The sequence below is a fragment of the Oreochromis aureus genome, linkage group 4, assembly GCF_013358895.1.
Source record: "Oreochromis aureus strain Israel breed Guangdong linkage group 4, ZZ_aureus, whole genome shotgun sequence".
NCBI classification, from domain to species: Eukaryota; Metazoa; Chordata; class Actinopteri; order Cichliformes; family Cichlidae; genus Oreochromis; species Oreochromis aureus.
In genome coordinates, this window is record NC_052945.1 from 6933633 (window position 1) to 6952684 (window position 19052).

A 19052-nucleotide genomic window follows, 5' to 3' on the forward strand; every position below is an offset into this window, starting at 1 on the left:
GTTTCTCAGATCAAACATTCCCAGGAAGAAAACAATCCACGTATCATAACAACTTGTCTCTTTTCTCCTTTATTCAATTGCCAATTGTCTTCAGTTTTTTTTGTTGTTGTTTATTTTTTCAAATTGCTTTGCCTTAATTTAAATATCCCGTCAGACAACCTTTTGGATGAGCTTCACAGCAAATTCATAGTACATCCCAAGCGCTATTGTTAAAGTTTGATGAATGTGATTTGAATCTTCAACAGAGAAAATCACATTACAATATTCTTATAACACAGTGAAATTGCCAAGATACCCTACATGGGCAGCTACCCACGAGTGATGACTTAGTATCTGCAACACTGCCTACTCACATCTGCAGCATAAACAAGCACCTTTTTTTTCAAAGTCACTTTAAATGTTGGCATCAAGATCATAATCTCATTATAGCACATCTTTTCATAATGTGATCAAACTAGTAAAGCTCACATTTTATGAAGACAGTGCACTGTAAGTTATAGCTTGCATTATTCTGCACAGATTTTTAATTGCTTATTACATTATCTCTTAAATTCTTTCTTGACTTGCTTGCATTTATTTCCTGCTGTGATGACCCACTTTCCTGGGGCCAAAAAATCCCTAATACCACATGCATTGCAAAATGCTTACATTTAATACTATTTTCCCTGAAAACAAACACACACACATACAGAAATAAAAACAAAACAAAACAGCAAATCCCCAATTCAGTCAATGTAGGCACAACAGTATTGTGCCTACATTGACACTGCGTGTGCTTGACGTATCACTGAGCACCTAGTTTCAAAGGAAAATGGATACAGCATGTTGCAATAAAAAAAGGGATTTTTATTCCATGTATGGGTACAGCATTGATGCACAACCCTGTAGTTATAAATATAGCATTTTATATATGGTCTACAACTAATTTCAACCCCAGGATCTGTCAAATTTCATGAATCCTAATCTTCATAAGTAAACTTCACATATAAACATATACAGTATTATTCACAGAGTTTGTGTATAAGAGATCAACATAGCCACCCTTGTGAAGCCTCAAGCCAAGTTGAGCAGTGGCATGTGGCGACTTTTACAGAAAGGTAAGCAGAAACGATCCCCCACCTCTATACACACCACCAAAAACATCTTCAACCACTATTTACCTATTTCACAAGATTAACTGGATCAGATTAAAACATACTATTTATCCTGCCTGTCTGCACCCTACGTGGATGTCTTTCTGCAGTCCTTTGTGGTTGAAGAATTGTAAATTGTTATTACTTCTATAGTTAAATAAATATCTACTATATCCGTCCATTCTCTTCCGCTTATCATTGTCAGGGTCGCAGGTGGGCTGGAGCCTATCCCAGCTGTCTTAGGGCGAGAGGCAGGGTACACCCTGGACAGGTCCCCAATGTTCTGTAGTTCGATTATATTACCCCCCCCCACACACACACACCCCCCAAAAAAGAAGAATTTTTCAAACCATTTCTTTAGGAAAAGAAGGAATAAAACACCATGAAAACAGTTCAGTACAATTAAAGCTGTATTGGAAAATTGTGCACACAAAGTCCATCCATCCAACCATCTATGCATTTTCTTCTGCTTATCTGCGAATAGGTCGTTGAGGCCGCAGCAGTCTAAGCAGAAAGGCCCAGAGCTCCCCTTTCCCCAGCCACCTCCTACAGCTTATCGGGGGAACACTGAGGCAATCCCAGGCCAGCCGAGAGACATGATCTCTCCAGCATGTCCTGGGTCTGCCCTGGGGCCTCCTTCCAATGGGACATGCCTGGAACACCTTACCCAGGAGGTGTCCAGGGGGCATTCTGATCAGATGCCCGAACCACCTGAACTGGCTCCTTTCAGCGTGGAGGATTAGCGGCTATACTCTGACATGATTCTCAAATGACTGAACTCCTCACCCTATCTCTAACAGAGAGGCCAGCCACCCTTCAGTATGGGCTGCCTGGTCCATTTCTACGGGCCATTCGGTCCCTGTACAACTGATGCAAAAGCTTGGATTTGTCGGCAGTAAGTCAGACTTATTTCCTGTGGGAGTTGGATTGCTTTGTCACTGATTCTGTTGTTTTTAAGGAAATAATTTGTGCTAAACATATGAATATTACTGCTGCATATATTTAAGGTTGAGCTCATTTTAAATACTTTATAGTCCGTTTAATGAAGGGGTGTCCAACTCCAGGCCTCAAGGGCCGGTGTCCTGCAGGTTTTAGATCTCACCCTGGGTCAGCACACCTGAATCAAATGATTAGTTCATTACCAGGCCTCTGGAGAACTTAAAGACATGTTGAGGAGGTAACTTACCCATTTAAGTCAGCTGTGTTGGATCAAGGACACATCTAAAACCTGCAGGACACCGGCCCTTGAGGCCTAGAGTTGGACACCCCTGGTTTAATGCTAAGCATAATCTTTAAATCTCTTGTTTCTACTGGCTGTCCTGTCTGGTGAGGACCACATATGTCTAAAAACAAAAACAAATGCCTATATCTTGATTTTTTAAAAAGTATGTTAAAATAGTATAGTAAAAACAACAAGAATGAAAATAAATTAGCTGAATGAAAAGGCCCGAGCAGTCTGTGACACAGTTAACTGTAAATATCTGCAGGGGCTATTAGAATATGAATGGAAAATGAAGGTGGAGTGTTGGCAAAGCAGCTGGTTAAACCTACTAAATTCAGACATTCTCATAGATGCTAATCTGAAAGTGCTACTGAACTTGCACCTGCTCAACTTCCCTGTTTTATTAGGCCAGACATGGTTAGAGCTGCCGTCCCCTCTCCATCATCATCCGCTTTCCTCACTAGTGTATTAAATGAGTTATTAACAACTTTTTCACACTCCATCTTCTCAAGTTGGTTAGCAAGAGGAGACTCATCTGTTATGATGCTAAATCACTGAAGCTCATTGATTTGCTAATGCTAGCTGGGTTTCCACACAAAGTGCAGGTTGTAATTAATCTCAGAGCAGTGAAAGCAGAGCCAGTGGCAGCTCTCCTCGCGTGCTGGTCTCCCATCAGTTTACAATGAAAGATCAGCGGTTTATCCTCAACCAGAAAACAGCTACTGGCGTCTTAGCTTGCTCACCTCAAGTCATCATTGTTAAAGGTAGACAAGCAAGCAGTGCTTGCCTTGCTTGTCCTTACTGAATGACACTGAAGCAGAGTGCTTTTGCAATTCAAATGTTTTGAACACATTGTGATATGTACAGTGTTGGGGAGTAACGGAATACATGTACCGCCGTTACGTATTCAGAATACAAAATATGAGTAACTGTATTCCGTTACAGTTACCGTTTAAAAAGGTGGTATTCAGAATACAGTTACTTTGTTGAAATAAATGGATTACACGGCGGTACTTCCCTGTTTCATATTGTCGCGGGTCAGGATTGTTTGGGTTTGTTTGACAGCTACGTTCTGTTGTTCCAGGCGGCAGCGTTACGGTTGCCATGGTTACAGGGTGACGCGCTCTCTCTCTGCGTGTTTCCTGGGTGAGAGAGCGCTTTTTTGTTGTTGTTTTTGTGCTAAGCTAAAAGGCAGAATGCTACAGGCATAGCTCTAAAGCATGTAGCCTGATGGGCAGTGTAGTCCGTGCTGCAGGGAGAATGGACTGCCATACCCGTTATGTGTCTGTGAGCGAGGGAGGGAGAGAAAGGAAAAGTCCGAGCTGTCACGGAGCAAAAACGGGAGCTGGAAGCATGTAAATATAATAATAACCACTGCAGCCAAGAAGAGTGCCTGAGGAGCCCATTTGTAAGTAAGCTATTAAGACTCAACTGTACACTGTGTTCGTGTTTTCCTCCGGAAAAATAAGTTCCGTTGGAGCAGCCTTTCAACGCCTCTCTCTGTCTCCGCAAGCAAAGTTGACCCAGACAACAAAGTAAAGCTAGTTTTCGCTACCAGCCCGACACGAACCCGACGTATTAGCCAGAGGTCCCTTTACTACGTTTCGGAGCCGCGGACCTTCAGTAACAGTAATAAATCACAGCAATAGGACATTCATGTAGTTGTAAACAGCATGATAATATATTAAGTATTCCAAAGTATTCAGAATACGTTACTCTCATTGAGTAACGTAACAGAATACGTTACAGAATACATTTTGGGGCATGTATTCAGTATTCTGTAGTGGAATACATTTTAAAAGTAACCTTCCCAACACTGGATATGTAAGGGGTGGATCGGACAGAGCAACAAAGGGATACTGCATACTCAGACTGTATCAAGTTGTCAGTCACGCAGAAAAGCATACCAAATTATCCTGCTCTTTTACTTTAATTGGGCCATCATTTATAAAATGAATGTTGTGTTTTACTGAGGATGACTCCTCAGGAAAGTGTTGCTGAGGTCATGAATCGTGGGAGCCAAGTACCACTTTCTACAGCCAAATGTATTTTAGCAACCAGGGAAGACGCCACCTGATGACCATTAGACAGAATACACTTTTGTTTTTTCTTCATGTTTCATATCTGAAAGCTACGACCATCTTTTATTTACAGTACATGGTAATTCAGAATATTTTTTAGAGCTGCTAAAGCGGGACAGACTGGAGTCCTGTTAAAAATAAACATCCTTCATAATAACAGCCTGTATACCCATCCAGACAATGCAATAAGAAGTCTGAGATGATACTTGGTGCTGTTTACTGTATGGTAGGCTAATTTTAAGCTCTGAGTAAGTGAAGGCAGCATGTCTGATAGTGTTTAGCTTTTTATAAAATTAGCAAAAGATGCAAAGACAGAAAGATGTAGCATCATTTATATATAATTGTATGGTGATCAAAATGTATTGTGGATAATAAGCTGAAAGGTTGCAGTAGTTGAAGATATGATAAAGTTATTTTTTTATTATGTTATGTTTATTTGTTGTGCAGAATGTGACTTCTGAAATACTTAAAGGGCTTTGTCATATTTTGTTAACTCTTTGGAATTTCACACATAACATTTTTTGTTATTATTTTTTGATTTTACAACTAATAATATAATGAATCTCACACATCAGTGCATATAAATATGACATCCATGAATAGAAATTTAATCTAATGTGACTATAAGTATTTAAATATACTACACAGAAAATATCAACTATATATATCTATATATCTATATATCTATATCAATATATAGATATATACATATAGATAGATCTATATGTATCTATCTATCTATCTATAGCAATGATATAATGTGTGGAGGACAAAAGAGCTTGTTGTCTCAAAATGCACTCATGGTTTCTGCCTGATGGTTTGATAATAATCTGGAGAGAAAGGATGACAGTCCTTAATGGTTTGATTCAGCAATCTCTGGTTTTTCAATTAACAATTATTTTAAAATGTCCTCTCTTCTTTTCTTATTCTGGTTATAATTAAGGGCCACTAAATTATTTCGAGGTCAAGGAAAAAGCTCCTTGTTTGAAAGACTCCATTTTTAATTTAGAGCAACTCAGACTACAAACCCTTTAGCATAACTCAGTGAATTTCTTATCTTAGGCTTGTTCTTATTATGTGCCCTTTGCTTATTTTAATTCTTATCTTTAAAAAAAAGAAAGGAAATTCCTACAGCTAAACCAAACAAAATAAAGAAAATGCAGTTTGTGTGATAGTAAATGTGCAAGCTCGAATCTACTGATTTTGATGAGAGACAGCCGCTCGTAATTAAATAGGAAATTTGTATATTCCCCTAACACCCAGAGTCAAAACCAAAACAATCCCAGCATGGCCAGTCGCTTATTGGGCGTTCGTACACGTCACAGTCTAACCCGGAAGTGCAGTGACAGCTCTTGTCAAAAATCCTTCATCTGTTTCGTTCAAGTGCGTAACAAAGGTGAGTTTTAAAGATGTAAAATGAGCTCTTCATATGCCTGTTATTTACGAATTTTATTGATTCCTCTATGGTAAAGTGCATTTAAAGTTTGGCAGGAATTTAACGCTAGAAGCACTTTTACAGAGCTTCAATATTAGCCGCTAGCTGGCTATTGTTAGCAGGTAGGTAGCGGCTCGGGACTTATTTATACTGTTTCCGTTTCTGATTCACTTTTCCGCTGATTTTTTTTGTGCAATTTTGTGCCATGACTGTCATGTCTGGGTTGTCACGGCAAGAGTTATCAGTCTGAACGTTTCCACATGGATGTGCAAAATAATGAGACCCATGTTAGAAAAAAAACATGTTATGCTTCATCCTCTTGCTCAGTCTCAGTATCCTGCCAAATAGTGACCAGGGCTTCTCCCCTCTGTTGCTTCCCAATGCGCAGTGCAGGACAGCTGCAGGTTTCAGTCTGCCAGAAAGCATCTGAAAAGAGAGAGTCAAGCAGAAAGGCTACTGCAATGCAGGCTGTAGTACCTCTGCAAGGTGGCTGGGGAAAAAACTGGTGACTTTTAGATAAAGTAATGAACTCAAAGTTCTATGAATATTTTTTTTTTTTTTTTTGTGATATCCAAATTCAAGGATGTAACCCACAACTATTTAAATGAAGTATGGATTGCCAAACATTGAGTACTGGAGCTACAAAAACTAGTAGTTTGTTGGTTTATAAAAAAAAAAAAAAAAAAAAAGTCAGAAAACGTCTTTAAGATTTCAGTAGACTTTATAGAAACCCCCAGGGGGGATTTGGCTTTTATTAAAATGAGAGAATACTTTATCTTTTGCTTTGTTAAATTTAATGGGTTTTTTTTTTTTTTTTTTTTTTTTAGTTTAGCTGATACATATAGACCAAGTTTAATTAAAAAATAATGATCAGATTAATCAGTAATAGCAATAACTGTTGCAGTCATTAGAGTTGGATGACTGAACAAATATCTACTGCTAATTGGCCAAGTCCATTGCCATTGGAGGAAGGCAGGGGTTCTTTTCTTCTTTTTTTTTTTTGGTGAATTTTGTTATTTAATTTACCTAATTTAGTAGCCTGCTTCTTTCATAATTATTAACTTGTACAGCTCCATTGAAACCAAGTACTAATAGGAACTACCAGATGGATTTGTGCTGTATTGTAGACAGTAGTACATGCCGGTGCTACGGTATTGTTTGGGCTGTTGGCCGTGAAAGTAAAACCACAGGATGCGTTCATAAAATATTGCAAGAAACAGGTAATTTTAGCCCATTGCTCAGTGGTTGGCATCATAATATCTCGTACATAATTGAAATATGAGTTAATAGATGTTATCGTCGTGAAATAAACATGATCAGATCCTTTTATAGCGTTTCATAGGTGCATAAATGCTAAAAAAAAGGGCACTTAAGTCCGTTGCTTGGTGGTTGCTAGGCAATGTGATGACCTTGTGATATCTGATAAAGATAAGAGCCTTCAGGGGTCCAAAGCCGTGTCCATACTGGAAGCGTTGTGACGACTAGAGACCATAGAAAGAGAAGGAAATTTTGCAACTTAAGTGACTACAGGCAAAATAACCTGGTTTGAACTTTTTTCAACTTCTAGGCGAGTGACGGACAGCATTATCAAAAAGAGCAGAGAATACCTATGACCTGGTGGTAAATGCATTAGTGGGTTACCTAGGCAACTAGAGCCTGGAATTTCTGTCAGGGATGAGCAGTCGGCTTCACAGTGATGCAAATTGCTTCCAGTGTGGACAGAGCTCAAGATTTAGTAGTGCGCCAAGTTTAGTTCCTTGGGTTCTGATAATGTATGTTTTATATTAAGATTCTCCTGTAGAATCTGGGAGTAAGAAGTCTGTTGTGAGAGTAGTGTGCATGTGGTAGCGAACCTGGAGAGGTGGAGGTATGCTCTGAAGAGAAGAGGAATGAAAGTCGGTAGAAGCACGACAGAATGTGTATAAATGAGAAGGAGACCAGTATAACGGTGAAGGTGAAAGAGTTTAAATGGGTGCCTGAGGTGATTTGTGACAGAAGGACATCAGCAAAAGGGAAAAAAAAGGTGGCAGAGTTGATGAAACTCAGATTTTCACTGGGAGTATCGAGGATGGACAGGACCGGAAATAATTACTTCAGAGGAACAGCTCAGGTTGAGCTCTCTGGAGACAAAGTCATAGAGGCAATGCTAAGATGGTTTGAACATGTGCAGAAGAGAGATGGGGGATTTATTTAAAAAAGGATGTTCAAGATGGAGCTGCCAGGAAGACCACAGGGATAATTTATGGATGAAGTGAAGAAGGACATGCAGGGGGTTGGTGACAGAGTAGAATACTAGGGATTGGGTGAGATGGAGGCAGATGATCTACTGTGGCAACTCATAAAGGGAGCAGCCAAAAGAAGAAGTAAAATTCTTGTTGCACCATGTTCCAAATTGAACAAAACAAGACAGTTACTGTGCTAAGTGACACTGGACTTGATTGGTGCTGAATAGAAATGTCAATTCACCCTTGAGATCTAGACCAAAATGTGTGGTTGTGGACCCTGATCATTTAATGGCATAAAATTTACCCCCAGCTGTTTCTATTAAGAGGCTTAAGGGTTTCTCATCCTGTTGCCTTGTAAAGGCCCTTCTCCTTGCTGGATTCATGTTTTAAAACCCAAAACTCACTATTGTGGCTATGAGGACACCAAAAGCCGCTTTTTACGCATCATGCTGGAATAAATGACCAGATTTAACAGTGCATCCTTAAAATAATTAGGTTGCCATCTGAAAGGGCAGGTAAACATGTCTCATTTTGTATTTTCTATTAGTGATGTGACAAAAGTTGGTGTAACACTTTCTTGCAAAGCGGAATTTCGAAGTAAAAGATCTGCTAAGTGCATGCTAAAAATTCAGCTGGTTTGTCCCACAGAGTTTTCTGCTCAGCTGTGCTGCGATTGTATGCATGAGCAAAGGGCATGTGGGAGTTCAGAAATGCTCTGAATGGGAGCTTGGATTGATTCAGAAGAGTCTATGGTGAACAAATTTGAATCCCAAAAGATAACTCTTTGACTGGCTTAGCATTTTTCTCATTTTATCTTCTTAAACCGTGACACATCCACACATTCTTCACATATCTGTTGGTAAAGACAGATTCTTGATGTACAAGTTCGTGACTTGTTTTGGTGTGGTGGGAAATTGAAATTTTTATTAAACTGCAGCTCATTGCACAAAATAAAATACTGACTTCATCCCTCAAGCTTACAATATGGTTGAACTATGCAGATTCAGGATCTGAATTTCAACATCCAGTCAGTTTTGTGTAACAGCTGTTGGCACTTAAGTCACAGTTGTCTAGCTGTGACTGTAAAAGATGTGATGTCACATTGTTTTTATTGTGTTGGTACGGAAGTGTTTTGTTCACTATCTGCACATTGTTGTGTCTGTCAGGAAAGGAAGTAGATACAAACTGGTAAACTTTAGTTCACCTGCATTCAGAATATGAATCGAATCTACTGTTTAAGAACAGGAAAAATGAAACTGAGTGTAGTTTTGGTAGATATTTCAATATGACATATACGGAAAGCAGTAGATATATAAATGAAATCAACCAGGTGTCCAGTCCATTTGCTTTGCCAGTTTAATGGTCTTTTAGTCATAAATATTTCATAATTTTTTACATTTTATTGTTGTAACTTTTTAAACCAATTTCAATTAAAATAGAACCATTTTGATTAAAATAAATAAAGTAAAACATGTTTTATTTCATGAGTCCCATTTATAAAAAAAAAAAAAAAAAAAAAAAATGGAGAAAAAAAAGGGGAAAAAATAAGTTTTGCTTTCGCTGTGGTGCAGCTGCCTCAGTCTGTCTTTAGCCACCGCTCTGTGGTCTTGAGCAATGTCCTTTCCAATTTGATTGGTTACATTTCACAAGTAATAGCCTGTTAATGCTGAAGGCCACTTTGCCACAGACGGGCACAGAGGAGCAGCTTTTCAGAGGAAACAAGTGAAGCTGAGTTTTGAAGGTATAACAGATATTTCCCAAGTTGCAATAAACACAATAATCCTATGATTTGTTTCTTTGAAGACAAGCACTCTGTTTTCCAGTTACATTGCCTGATTAAAGCACTTTATTACAGTAATCATACAGTTCACTCAAATGTGATGCTAGAGCTTTACTGTATGAATCAGTAGCATAAAGACTTTTTTTTTAATTACAAATAATTAGTAATCTTTTTGAGTCTAAACAAAAAACCCCCCAAAACAACAAAAGAAAACCAAACAGGTTCCCTAGTCACATGGTTTTAGGTTATATAAATTACGTTAATTATACCTGTGCTTATAGTTAGCTGTGAATGCTCAGTGAATGTATGCATGCAATGAAGCTAGCATTTGGTTGAGATCATTATGTTATTACTATTGGAAATTTTCTTTTTATATTTTTCCACTAGTATGCATGATATAATGATTGTTAATTTAAACATATAGGTAATTGTGACTTTGTTGTGCCAGCGTCAGTCTTTCTTCACTTTAGGCAAGCAGGTTTTTATTTTTTTTTTTATTTTTATTTTTTAATTTTAATTTATTATTTTCCACAGTTCTTCAAAAGCCATTTCAAAGCCATAAAAAAACTAATTTAGCTGCAGCATTTCAAGCATTGCATTTTAATAATTATTACTAGAACCTATTATTCCATTTTATTTTACTCTTAGGGTGTTTTGTATAGAAGCGACAAGTGACTTGGTTATGAAATTGTACAACTGATTGTCATTCTTTTGGTCAATAACTACCAATAAATTGTCACACTGAAAAACTGTGTGCTTTGTGTACCAAAATATCCTGCAGACATCTGGTAGCTGTGAGTTGGTGGCAAAACTCTTTCAATCAGAAACCTGTAATGGTTGAATTTATAAACACAAAATTATGTTTTTGTGTTTCTTGTTTCTTGTTGTGTGTGGGGTTTTTTTTTTTTTTTTTTTTTTTTTTGTATCCGAGTGAACTGTCCAAATAAATTCTGTGTAAGAGGAACACGGATCAGGCTGTTAACAAGATCAGTTTGAGGGGACAGGCCAGATGCTGTGTTTCATATTGCTGAGCTGTATGCATCAAAAGCGGTTATTAGACAGGTGGCCTTTCCATAGACTTCCACCTGGCAGCTGGCAGATAGGCACACTTTTTCCTTTTGTATCTAGCTGTGTGTGTGTGTGTGTGTGTGTGTGTGTGTGGAGTGAGACCACTTGTCTTGATTTAAAAGTGCCTTTCTGGCTGCTCGTATTCCTCAAATTTAAACTCTTACAGTGATGTGTGTCGCGCTCTCCCTCTAGTTGACTGTGTCCATTCAGCTCGCTGCTGTATATTAAACTATTCAACCACTCTGTTAGATGTTCTTTACACACAAGCGCCCAGCTGCAAAGAGCCCCCCGCCCCTTCATATACTACAAGATGCAGCCATTTGGTTTATTTACGGGTGGTGCTTCTGTAACTGCTGGGAATAGGCCAAGAGCCAATCGAAGCACACGGTGGAGGCCAGGCTAATAGAATCTGACAGGAATGGAGTCATAGAGGCCGCTCAGGCATCGTAAAGCTGTCGCTGTTTAAGCCCCTAAATTTGTCGCTATTACCTGCTTGCCTCTCTCTTTACATGGGCAAAGAGTGCACCCGGGTTCCTGAGTTTGAGACGATGTTGTTACTCATCTTTGCTCATTTCAACACCAAATGAGTACGTTGGTGTGTGTGCGCACATGCTTGTGTATTTTCAGGGTCAAATGCAGAGCGCATTGAAAAACGGATCAATGATATACTATCCACCATATAATGTCAAGCAAAAAGTGAATTACTGCAGAGTGTGGTGGACCTTAACAAATGTTTCAGCACTGCACCATTTCTCCATCAGGCTCAGACTGTATCCTATGTATTCAGATTTGTATTTTTATTTGCTCTTCTGAGAATTCCTTTCTTGGTGTTGCAGCAGTGGGAGATGTCAAGATGTGTGAATTTGTGTAACGGTGTAAAATGCTACATCAGTCAGTACATCAATACTAGTCGGTAAGGAAATTGGGTGTTACTGAAAATGTTTAATATGTCAGAATTGAAGATTTCATCCCACTAATGAGCCAGATTAAAAGAACATGCACAAATTAAAAAACCAGGCCCATATTCTGTCCAGCTTTCTGAGCTGTGTCGCTGGATCGATTTCAAAAAGTATTGGCTGATCACATCACAGCATACGGCTTTGATACTTCTGTTTCTGGCTTTGTGAAAAGCTGAAGTGATTTATGTTAAAGGAAAAACTAAGGGAATGAAATCAATATATGAACATCATATTCAAATTACTCATTCGGTTGACTCATTCGATGCTATTAGCTTAATGTTTATTTAAATGTTTTGAAAACATGAAGTTGTTGATATAAACACAGGCAGTGGTGTAATGTATGAGTTTTAAATGGCACACCATTTGATTAAAAAAAAATCTCCTTTTTGTTGTAGTTTAGATTTTCTATCCTGCAATGCTACTCCTAAGGAAAATTTGCATATGCACCGCACTACTAAGACATAATTGATATAGGCATTCAAAAATGTCTCTGATTGGACCTTTTTTAGATGCAACATGCGAAGAAGCTCATTTCTCATATTGCTGATCGCTTGTGAGGGAAGGCAACAAGTATTGAATTAGTTTGCATGAGAGGAGGGAAATTGAAATATGGATTGGGGTCGCAAATGCCTGCCAGTGCTATTGGCTGTTTCGGATATGGAGGATGAAATGTATTTCTTTGTGTATGTGCGTGTCAGTGTGTGACTGATGCAGACAGAGCCGGCATCGAATGGTTTTCCACCTCTCTTGCATGAAGCTATTTTCCAATAACAAGTAGAGAGCAGAAGTGACACAGATGAAGTGAATGTTTTAAGAGGAAAAGTAATCTTAAAGACAAGCCAAGCCATTCCTCACTCTAATCCCTGTGCTTCTCCTGCATTACTGCTTCTGTCTTGAAGCCAGATCCCAGCCAGGTCTCTCACCATCTGCCATTTAGATGTATTTAAATCATGCATGCATGCTGACTTTGGACCTGTGATTTGAACTGGCCAGGTCCCCGGTCTCTGCCAGACTGCTCAGCAAAACACATGACCCAGGAATGCTGTATGAATATAAATGAATGACAACACAGTTGGTTAAAAGCGCCACTGCCCAAAAGTCAGATTCAGTTTTGCTGATACACTGGCATTAGATTGTGGAAAACAGCGACCCATCCAAATACTCTGAACATCAGATCCAACTTTTTTTAAAGCTCCAACAGTGTTTGGCATTTAAAATTCATATCACTTGTAGGTGAAATGTTAAAAGAAATAGGAGTGTCGTGATAAACTCAAAAATTAAGAGGACTGGTTCAAAAAAAAAAAAAAAAAAAAAAAAAAAAAGTTCAGGGACGTTTTAAAAAATGTATCTAAGTTATCATGTTGGTGTTCCAGGGTAAAAGTGCACCACCTCTGTAGCACTAAATAAACCCAGGGTTAAATCTCAAGTTACTTGACTAAGCCCATAGTACACAGTACAGGCCTCAGCAGTGAATAAATAGATATCGTGACGCATCTCAAAAATTATCTACAATTCACAGAGTCACGATATAGTCATTATAATAGGCAGTGCATTGTTAAGGTGTGCCACTGGAAGTTACTCTGTGAGGCCCACCTTTTAATATCTCAAAAGTGTACAAGGTAAGGGCAATAGTATTCACTTTTGTCAAGAAATAGCTTTTCTGTTTCACCTTACAGATCGATCGATTCGTGTTGTCAATGGAAAAAACATTTCTTTTAGGAGAAATGTGAAAGATGTAAAAATGTGACGCTAATGACCTCTTCGTCGCGAGAAGCCTAATAATAAACAGTTTCCCTTTAACAGAAGTTGGGGGGGGGGGGGAGTTCCACGTGAAAGGTGGGGAATGGAAAAGAGAGAGGACAGAAATAGGCAGAGAGAGTAAGAATCGTGACTGTGAAATCGATAGTTCATACTGTTCTGAAATTGAGGGGTTGTGTTTTTTTTTTTTTTTTCTTTCTCCTCAGAAACTGTGTATATATGGTGAAATATGAAATAGCCTTAGTGGAGGCCCCTCATGTAAGCAGCAGTATTGATTTCCACAGACCTGGTCCAATTTTGGTACCACAAGTTTTCTTTTTTTTTTTCTTTTTTTTTTCTTGCTGCCCTTTTTAAAGGACTAGAGCGACTCTGGTGGGGCAGCGTTATAGAAAAGCACCTGACTCTGCCTCATCTCCTCCTACCTGAATGGCCAAGCTGTTTTTGCCACCAAAGCCACGACGAGAAAAGAGTCAAGGAAATTTCTACAGTTTCCAGAGTCTCTCTGAGGACACAGCTGCAGGATGGAAGATTTCCCCTGTTGGCAGTTCCTGTTAAGAGATTCACTAGCATTACAACATGAAGAGAAAATAATCCTTTCTCTTTGTGTGTCTGTGCACGCGTGTGTGTGCGCGCGCGCTTGTGTGTCTTTCTATTGGCAAGTGGCTCTGAGAGAAAGCGTGTGGCCGAGTGGACTGACAGACTTTGTGTACGATATAGCCTGGCTTCTTACGTCTGTAAGTGTGTTTTGTTACTGAACAGAGGGAGGGGGAGTCACATGAGTGTCTGTTCAGCTGCAGCTTGCGTTGAGGTGTATTCACACATATCCCCCACAGTTTAGCAGTTACTGCGAGCAGCCAGACATTAGTGGTGAAATTGCAGCTGTTTTAAAGCCTTTATTGCAGTAGGATTTACAGGGTAAAACGGTCTGTAATTCTTAGCCTGTGCTCCCGCTGCGATGTCCCTGCTGCTGACGCTGCTTTCATACTGCCCTATCTGGCTTCATAAGGAAAAGCGACTGGGGGGTGTCAGCTCCCGGAACAATATAGGACATTTTTCCTCCCCTCTTCTCCTGAGATTCAAAAAAGTTTGAAGGCAAAGAAACAAAGCCTTTGCCTCTTACTCTTTCTTCCCCTTTCCTTCCTTTGCAGTCACCATGTGTCCCATCTCTTCTTCCCTTTTCCTCTCCGCCTTTAACTTTCATGCTCTCCAAGTAACGGGAGTCTCTTGCAATATGCTGTGTTTCCCCACTTGAGTGTTAATGAGGCAGATGAATATTCATGAAGAGGAGGCTGACATCGCTGTATGGCGATTGTGCAGCGGATGATTGTGTGCATGGGGACTGTTGTGGCCACATTTCTGAGGGATCTGTTGTGCAGTGGGTAGACATCAGGGGACTCTGGGCTCCTTTTCTAATGATGCAGATGCTTGAGTTTTGTTTTGGTCTGTGGTTGTGGATGACCTATTCCCAAGGCCGTTCCTCTCTCCCTCGTGGCTGCTGGAGCTTAAGTTTAGCCTCCAGCTGCTGGTGGAGGATAGCCAGGGAGTGAAAGACTGAGGAAAAAGAGCTGCCTTTTTACTGCCTACACTCCTCCTACTCTTCCTCCCTGTGGTCTTGACTTGTGACAAAGGGATGCCATGAGTCGCCTCTCCAGGCACCATCTCTGTCTTTTTATTTTACCTCTCACTATTTGTTGCTACCTTTCTTATCATTTGTGTTTTTTTTTTTTTTTTTTTTTTTTACATTTTCTTTCTGTGATGACTAAAACTGACTTCACCACATGTTGAAGGACATATTAGGAAGTATGTGGCCCATTTTAACAGCAAAAGGCTGCGTAGTGCATGCTTGTCATGTCTCTTGGATTGCTGTTTCCTCCTGTGCACTGCCCACCCCCTTTTTTCCCTCTTGTGAGCTTTGTTCTGCTCTTCAGTTTCTCCCCGAACAGTTCCTATAGTAATCTCTCACGTTTTCTTTCCCCTCTTTTTTCCTTTTTTTTGCATGACAGATTCTCATTTACATTTTCTCACTAGCTCATCATCCAGTCTGCCTCTTCTCTCCCCGCTGCCATCAGCCTGGGGCTTTCTCTGGTCCCCTTTCCATCTCTTATTTGCCGTTGCTACCTTTTTCCCTCTCAGCCTCAATCTTTCCTCCCTTATTTCTCTGCAAGATATCTGACCCTCGCATATTTTAAACCTTTGATCTCCAAACAGTCATTTTCGACATGAAGTGATGTGTGTTTATGTCTGCAGCCCAAGGTGGAAATTTGTGTTTGTCTGTCTGGGACATGCTTTGTATTAAGCACCCTTTAATTTAAGAAGGTGAGTCTGCCATTGCTGGGTTGGAGGACCGATAGCCCGACTGTCTCCTTTGTGGTGACACGTCTGCTAGTGACATAATGGAGGTCTTCCTTCTCCTTTGTCCTCCTGACCCCCCCCCCCCCCCAAATGTACATGAAATCAGTAGCATTGACACTTTATGTTGTCAGTTCCAGTCTAGCAGGCGTTCATACTTATTGTCATGCACACGTATCCTTCCTGCAGTTGGGGAAAGGGTGGATGCTGGCCAATTTATCAGTGTTCTGACTGTAAGGCTACAGGGAGCCCTCCGTCTTCATCAGTTCACTCAGCAAATAGGCACACCCCAGTCACTGCTACTAGACTTAGCTCATGTGTCTCCATTATACTTTAACAACAAATCTGTGAGGCTGACTAGAAATAGTGTTCTGTGGTTAGCCATCTTAAAAAAACAGTCTGCTCAAATCACAGGTGAATCGGGTTAAAATGTGTTTATTGCCTCAGATTTATTAGTGTTTCCCACAGGCTGGCACTTTACAATAAAAGGCAGTTGGAAGATTATTATAGTATAATAGTAGTCACTTCATTATAAGCTAATGAGAATAACATTAGCCGGATTATAACTGCAATGTCAGCTGACTGCAGCTCAACTCCCATTACCGCGAGTATGGAACAAATGTTTCACACTGCTTCTAATAACTGCATTCGGTTTAGTGCACAGTTTTTCTATATCTCTTTGAAACACTGTGCTTTTATTCTGTCCTGTCATGTGATATCTTAGGGCTGTTGTCCTGCAATAGTGAAGGACGTTTGTCTTATTTGTCTGTCTGTCCTCATCCTCCCCCTCCTCCTCATCTCCTCCTCCTCCACCGCCCTTAGCCTCTGTGCCCCCTCGATTTTCTCGACCCACTGCTGATCAAAGCTGCTTTGAGGGTGCTGAGCGCGTCCAAGGCTGGTAGTGATTTGATGATATGTGTACGTCTAGAGAATCTTGTCTTCATGTGATTAGATGGTGTGTGACAGGTGGCGTCAGTCCCATCAGCTCATATTAAGCCAGAGCGCCGTGCTGCCACCACCGTTGCTGTTTTTATCCTTTAATGTTAAACCTTCCTCACCAGCAGAATCAATTATCAGTGATTATGTTAGTGTCAAAGTCTTTAGCGCCTGGCTGAGCCCCATTGCTGCCTCCTCCCACTCGTTGCTGTGTGGCCCACAGGCCCACAGAAGCCACACTATGCTGATCCCCAGTCAGAGCGCTGCTGCTGCAGAGGGACAGCTTTACAGACAGCTCTAAGTTTAACCTTCCTCCTCAACAGTGGTGTGACAATGCAGGGAGAGTTTATTATGCCTGACAAAACTCCCCCCACGTAGGTTTTTCCTCAGTGAGAAAGCTGCATAGCGATTAGCCCTATCATGCTCAATTGTGGATGTAGCTGTCAGAGCTGGCCTGGTGGTCTTGTGTCCTTGGTTGCAGACTGCTTGAGAAGGCCATGTTTTATAAATATAAGAGTTCACTGAGCTTTTACTGCACTGCATTACAAAAAACAACAAAAATACCCAGAATTTTCTATGCAAAAACTCTGCTTTGCCATGTAACCAATCTTTTTCTCACATAAGGTTTCCTCAGAAGGACGTCCTCAGCCTTGGATTTACCTGTGATGCACAGTGTGTGTGCAGATTATTGCCACTGCACCACACAGGGCAGTGAGGCAGCTTGTTAAAAACCCCTCTCTGCTGCAAGGTCACAGCTCTGGCTTTTCCACCATTGTGTCAGTTCTTTGTCAAACAAACATTCGCACATTGCTTTCAGAAGTCTCTAAATATCATCAGATGGGATAATTAGCTTACAGGACTTAGTGCATATGCGAATATTTCTGTGTGTTTCACAAACAACAATTTCTGTGTAGTGTTTTTTTTGAAGTAATTAAGCAGCACTCGCTCCATCATGTTCCCCCACCTCCTTTCTATACATGCACTGTCACTTTTTCTTTCCTGTTCAAACTGAACTGTAATGACCTGTTGGTACTGTAGTTAACAACTAAATTAGTTACAGTAACAGTACACATTTTGATTCTGAATTTGTAACTCTGTTTTGGATGCAGAGTATGATTCATTTTCAGTCTAACAGAAGACCTGTATCTCATGTCTCTCCATAAGCAGAGCTCTCTGTGGAAGTAAATCAAGGATCAGGTTTGGAGTTGCCACTTAGGATTAGAGATTTTAAAATCAGCTGCTGGGCGTCTTTACTTGACAAGCCTCTGCTGGTGACAGGAGTGGAAGTTGGTGTTTTGTTTTGTTTTTGAGGCTTTTAAGATCTAATGTCCATCTTCTATCTAAGATGGTTTCTTTGACTCGCTCTCGACCCTCCCCGACTCTCCATTTGCCCTTTCTCTCCTTCTATATGTTATCCAGTGTTGAGTGGAGGTAAGCAGAGATAGTAATCTGCTGTAGCCTTGGCACTCTCTCGCACTCTGGTCTCATTGAAGAAGATTGATGGCCCTCTTTCTGGAATGGCTGTTGTTTTGGATGGGGAGAGAGAAGAAGATGGAGGCAAAGTAGTGGGTTTAGAATGAAAAACTAAGTGAGGGAGGTGTGGGGAAAGGCAAGCGGTAGCAGGGAAGACGAGAAATGGAGGTAAGGTGAATGATGGTTGTAAAAGATGGAGAATTGGGAGAGGAAATGTCACTGTGGAGGAGCTTGAAAGCTCATTAAATTTGGTTTTTATTTTATTGAGTGAGAGTATACGTCCAACTGTGATTGGTTTCAGATTCACACGTCATTTCTTTTTTCCTTTTCTAATGCACATGTGGGCTATGGAATTGGCTGCACTTAGTTTGCATGTCAGCAGGATTATATTTAAATGTCAGCTCTTCTCTCAAGATGCAAATGAGACAGGAACATGTTTTGATGGAACGATTTTGTACACGTGTCTTGTGTTTCTGTTGCATTACAATGTAATGGCCTTTAGGGCTTTTAGATATGTGTGCTAGTCAGTATTAACAGTCGTTGCTGCATTGCTAGGGGGAATAAGCAGTCCTTCATCCCTCTTCATGATGGTTCTGTTGCTCAGTGGCCATGTGGGTGGCACTGGGTTGATTG

The 19052-nt window shown here is 40.2% G+C and overlaps 1 protein-coding gene across 3 annotated transcripts in view; it reads left to right on the forward strand.

Moving 5' to 3' along the window:
• Positions 1–3727: 3727 nt before the first annotated feature.
• Positions 3728–19052, forward strand: part of LOC116309307 (speckle type BTB/POZ protein) — a 100396-nt gene continuing 85071 nt past the window's right edge. The window contains exon 1 of one of the 3 annotated variants that reach the window (XM_039611564.1): positions 3728–3763. The gene's annotated coding sequence lies outside the window, so the exon portion shown is untranslated. Of the gene's footprint in view, positions 3764–5711; positions 5833–5912; positions 5994–19052 lie in introns of those variants that run through there. The other 2 variants (XM_031725876.2, XM_031725879.2) reach the window with 2 other exon arrangements.